The 5,834-nt window shown below is 44.3% G+C and overlaps 1 long non-coding RNA gene across 1 annotated transcript; it reads right to left on the minus strand.

The window, feature by feature from the left end:
- Window positions 1-1,291: 1,291 nt before the first annotated feature.
- On the minus strand, window positions 1,292-3,643 carry LOC120694311. The gene is made up of 2 exons (XR_005683435.1): window positions 3,497-3,643; window positions 1,292-1,645 (listed from the first exon to the last, which is right to left on the minus strand). It is a non-coding gene; the product is annotated as an uncharacterized LOC120694311 (long non-coding RNA).
- Between the last annotated feature and the right edge of the window lie 2,191 nt (window positions 3,644-5,834).

The following is a 5,834-nucleotide window of genomic DNA, read 5'->3' on the forward strand; positions in this document are numbered from 1 at the left end:
TGATCGTATCTGTTTCAAATTGTCCACGTTTTTGGACAGCCCGAGGATGTGTATATGGGTTTAGTTTGCATGGTCTGCTCCGATCCGAGACAGAGTTTCGGCATCGCCTCCCTGTTGTTCTCCGAATACAAAATCTCCTTGTCAGGATGTGTATTCAGATAACAGCGTGGAAGTCCTGCCGAAATTTGTCTCGGATAGGAGTAGAGCATGGAAACTAACCCATCTACAGATACTCGGGTGGGATTAGGACCTATCTTCACTTATTAGTGCATGATAGATATCGTGTAGCTGCAATTGATTTATGTCTCGGTAATATGTTAAAGCTAGGATGAATGACCGTGAGTGCATGTACACGGGCTAGTTCGGTAAACGTGACTGGACAGATGAATTCGTCTAGAAGGTTGAAGATTTTCTGAAAAAAGCTTTTGAGCAAGGACAGAGTAAACCTCCATGTCCTTGCCGCCAGTGTGCAAACAAGATATTTCAATCACAGTTCAATATGGGTAAACACATTTGCACTAATGGGTTTGTGGCAAACTATACCCGGTGGATCTATCATGGTGAAGCCCATCGTGCGAGAGACGAGGTCGTGAGACAGCATATCGAGAATTAAGATGCTGATGCTAGGTGCAAGATGCTGATGCTAGGTGCGGAGACATCTTAGATGATTTTCATCAAGCATTGTTTGATGAAGGACCTAGCCAGCTTGGGGAGGATCCACCAGAGGCAACCGCAAAGTCCTTTTACGACATGTTGTCTTCGGCACAAAAACCATTTCATGGCCATACTGATGTTTCTCAACTGGATGCCATCGAACGTCTAATGGCCCTAAAGTCTTAGCTTGGCATCAATCGAGATGGCTTTGATGATTTGTTGACAATTTTTGGCAGCCTGCTTGTGGCTGGTCACAATTTGCCATGCAACTTGTATGAGGCACAAAAACTACTTCGTGCACTTAAGATGCCTTACGAGCAGATACATACTTGTCCGAATGGATGCATCTTGTTTAGGAAAGACCATGCAGATGCAAAGTATTGTCCTAAATGTAAATCCTCTAGGTACCTAGAGGTAGGGATGAAAACGGTCGGAAACGATCGGAAGAAGCCTCAATTGTTTTCAGTTTCACATTTTTTCTCGGAAACGATATCTGTAACAATATTGACGGAAACGAATACGGTGCCGATAATACGGGAACTTCGGAAACGAAACTATCCGATCGAGAATAGCTCGATATCGGTCAAAAATCGATAATTTATAGGTTAAAAAACGGTTAGACATGACAATACATAGGTTCAATAAGGCAAGATCATACGGAAAATATTATCAGTTTATCACCTCAACATGGTGACACATCAACATAAGTAATAGAATATTATAGCACTACAGCAGGTCAAGTTCAACCTTAGCCATTAAACAAAACACACGACAGGGTTCAAAAGTGACATAGTAGTGCTAGTGCAGTGCTGCTGCTGCTGCTACACACACATGCACATATGACATATCAAAGTTTGACGCATTTGACAAAGAAACAAAATAGTGCAAATTTGGCCATCTGAAGCTTTAGACATCTAGCTTGCTACAGATGAACATCAGGCATGTCATTATCATCAGCAGCCACCTCCATCTCCATTTCCATGACCTCCTCCTACACGGAGGATATATTATTCAAGTCAAAAATCTTGTAGTGCAATGGTAATATATTACAAACAATAAAATAGTGGTAACACCTACTTATGACCGGTCAATTTACTTTTCATAGTTTTTTTCATACCTCAAGTTCAGGTTGAATCTTCATATTCTCGCGGACCTCAAGATCAGAAACAATTGAAGAAACCTTCCTTGTACCTACAAAAAATAAAACAGCTCCATTGGTGAACTATACAAAATGGCAATTGGAACGAACAAAGCAATACCAATACAATACAATACAATATGTTTTTTTAATGTTTTTACCTTTTTTATCAGCAAGTATCCAATCTCTTGTGCAAACCAAAGCCTCTACCATCTCAGGATCAAGACGACTACGATATGGATCAACGACATGACCACCAGCACTAAATGCGGATTTAGAAGCAACAGTTGATGCTTGCATGGCCAACACATCACGGGCAAGTTGGGAGAGAATAGGATATTCATCCTTTTGATTTTTCCACCATGCTAAGATGTCAAATGTATGCTGATTGGCTTTACTAACCTTAATGGTTGGTTCAGCCAAGTATCTTGTTAATTCACTTGATTCCTCAGGGCCATCACCATGTGTTGCATTATCAAATAGTAAGCTATCTAGCTCAGTATCTATGCTGTCCACTATCTGATTTGCATCCATTGAAGCCGCAGGAGCAGGAGCATCACACGAGGAAGGAGTAGCAGCAGCATAAAAGTGATACATCTTCTTAAGAACAACATTGAATTTGGCAAGAAGGAGCAGCAGCCATATTGAAGGGGTACTCATGCACAATCATGGCCATGTAAAATTTCTTCAGACTTTCTTCTTGATCATATTTGAAAGGTTTAACAATAGTTACAACATTTTTCTCATCATTTTCTGTTTTTATTTGCTGCTGGCCTTTAACAATACTGTGATAATACCTTAGATGAGTCCAAAAACCTGTTGTTCCAAACCTGCTCTCACATCTACCTTTGCAGGTCTTGTTTTTACAGCCTTGAAATTTGCATTTTGCCCAGTGCTGCTGCTCCTTCTTGCCATTTACCTCCACTGTCACCCAGTACTTGTCAAAGTACTCCCAAACACCTGATGTACACTTCTTTTGCTTCTTCTCGGCAGGCTCATCGTCACCGCTCCCACCTCCATCTTCAATATTGATGACACCAGCATCCTGTGTGCCACTTCCGCCTGTTGCAGGACTTGGCACTAATGCTACGTCCAATGAAGCTGCAGGTGCTCTAGGTGTTCCTGAAGAGGCGGCCAGATCAGTCTGGCTCTCCGCTGAAATGAGAAATGGAATATTTAGCTAATGAGTATTGAGTCATTTAAGTGGAAATAAATAGCCTGATAAATGACAAGGAATATATAGAAATAACAGGTGAAAAGTGAAATAGTAATCACTCTGAATATTATAGGATATAATACAAGAGGAGTAACGTACTGTACTTTAAACACTAAACTACAAGAAACCATCTCATGTCAATGTGTTGAAGTAATAAATAACTAAATCGCACTACAGCTCACACAAACCTGGAGGTTGTCCACGTGATTTACTAATTAAGAAATGCCTCAAAGCAGTACACCCATGCAACGTCTACACTCTCATGCACGCATGTACGTCTGTTACTGTCCTACGCAGCGCGGGAGGCGGAGGAGCATGCCGCGGCACCGGCGCCGGCGGCGGACGCGCAGCTGTGGCAGATGGTGGACGCGGCCGCGGCGCACCACGGGGTGCTGGCCGAGCTGAAGGCCGCGGTGGCGCACACAGAGCTGAGCTAAGATTCAAGAGACCAGTGGACCATGGCCCCCTGCTTAGTGCTTAGTGCTTACCACTCGCACTGAACGGTGCTGCTGGAGATTCGGCTGTCCGCCGGGTTGTTGGAGCCACGGATGTTGGCGGCGGGGGTGGTTCCATCAATCGGCGGCAGGTTGATGGTGGCGACGGCGGCGATTCCTCCGTCGTTAGTCCTCGGCGTCGTGTTGTGTAGGCGCCATCGATGCCGATTTGCTGGAGTCTGAAGCTGGTGGTAGACGAGGCGCTTGGCCAAGGCCAAGGTAGGCGGCGGGCTGGCGGCGAAGTCGAAGCGTCGAGGTCTTGAGGAGTCGCCGACTGTGGTCGACTAGGGTTCTGGCCTTCTGGCCTTCTGGGATGGGGTGACGGATGGTTAGAGTATTTATTTGACTAGAGTGGAGATGGGCCGAGCTGGGCCTTGGGAGCTCGATGGGAGATTGGGAGAATGGGAGTACCTGTCGGACAGGAAGGTTTCCCGGTAAAATACCGGCGGAAATTACCGGGGAAATATGATAAAACGCGGAAACGATCGGAAAGAGGTAAAATCATTTTTGTTATCGTTTCCGTATTTTTTTACCGTTATCATTTCCGTTTCTTCGGTTACCGTTATCGTTTCCGTTTTCTTTGAAACAGCGGTAAAACCTCGAAACCGAGGATCCAACGGCTTTACATGACCGAGGAATCCGCTAAACAGATGACATGGCACAAAGAAGGCAAATGATACCGCCCTGAGAACATGGTACATCCAGCTGATGCTGAAGCATGGAAGTATTTTGACGGGTGTCATATGAGAAAGCTGGGGAGCCTCGTAATGTACGTGTTGCACTAGCAACAGATGGGTTCAATCCTCATGGAATGACGGCTGCCCCATACACTTGTTGGCCTGTGTTCGTTATCCCCCTCAACCTCCTCCCTGGAGTCATGTTTCAACGATAGAACATATTCTTGTCGTTGATAATGCTTGGATACCCGGGGGGATAATATGTGTGTGTACATGGACCCTCTGGTTGATGATTTGCTCCTTGCTTGGGAGGAAGGTGTATGGACATACGACCGAGCTACAAAGACAAACTTTCATATGCGAGTGTGGTACATGTACTCCCTGCATGACTTGCCGGCATATGGGCTATTCTGCGACTGGTGTGCCCACGGAAAGTTCCCATGCCCAGTATGCAAGGCAGCTCTCAAGTTCTTATGGTTAGCGAAGGGTGGCATGTATTTTTCGTTTGATTTGCACCGACAATTTCTCCCTATTGACCATCCATTCAGACGAGACATCAGAAACTTTACAAAAGGTCTCGTGTTTGAAGACCCTCCACCCTAGATGTTGACTGGTGTTGTGATTCGTGCGCAGTTAGATGCGCTCAGGGTCAAGAAAGAAGGTGGATTTGAGGGATATGGTGTAGAACATGCCTGGACTCAGAAGTCAGGTTTGTGGAGGCTTCCCTATATGGATGATCTTTTGCTTCCACACATTATTGATATGATGCACACGGAAAAAAAATATCGGTGAGGCACTCTTTGGTACAGTAATGGACATTTCTGATAAGACAAAGGATAACATTAAGGCTAGAGTGGATCAAACTAGGTTATGCAATAGACCAAAACTCAACATTCCGCCTCCCGAAGATGGGAAGAAATGGAAAAAGCCTCTAGCCCAATTCGTCCTAAAGAAGCCCTAGAGGAAGGAAGTACTAGAATGGTTTCAAACTTTAATGTTTCTCGATGGGTATGCTGTTGACGGTCGTTATCGCATAAAATTTGACCGCCAAAGTGAACTAAAATTACAACATTCCATGTCACATCATAACAAAAATATTAATTATCTAACGAGTTCCACGAGTTTTGATGCTCACATGTGTTTTGCAGGAACTTCTAATTTTCACAGGTAAAACCTATCTCAAATGAGGAAACAAAGTTCACCATTGCAAAGAGCTCATCGTGCTGATCAAAATGGATATATAATTTGCTATTTTTGGAGCTCCCAATATATGCAGAGAATCTAAGGACGGGGTGAACTTAACTTCAATGCGAATCAATGGGCTCAAGAGTCATGACTACCATATATGGATTGAACGGCTTCTTCCAGAGATGGTTCGAGGCTATTTTCCTGGCAATGTGTGGCGAGTGCTGGCAGAGTTAAGCCATTTCTTCCGCATCCTTTGTGCTAAGGAGTTATCTCAGACTGTAGATGCAGAAATGGAACAATTGGCTCCTGTATTGCTCTGTAAATTGGAGAATATCTTTCCACTAGGCTTTTTCAATCCCATGCAGCATATGATTTTGCACCTTCCGTATGAGGCACGAATTGGGGGGGCCTGTGCAGGGCCACTGGTGCTATGCAATTTAGAGATAACAAAAGGTTCTTCGAACCAA

Source organism: Panicum virgatum, unplaced genomic scaffold, assembly GCF_016808335.1.
Source record: "Panicum virgatum strain AP13 unplaced genomic scaffold, P.virgatum_v5 scaffold_4787, whole genome shotgun sequence".
In the NCBI taxonomy this organism is placed as follows: domain Eukaryota; kingdom Viridiplantae; phylum Streptophyta; class Magnoliopsida; order Poales; family Poaceae; genus Panicum; species Panicum virgatum.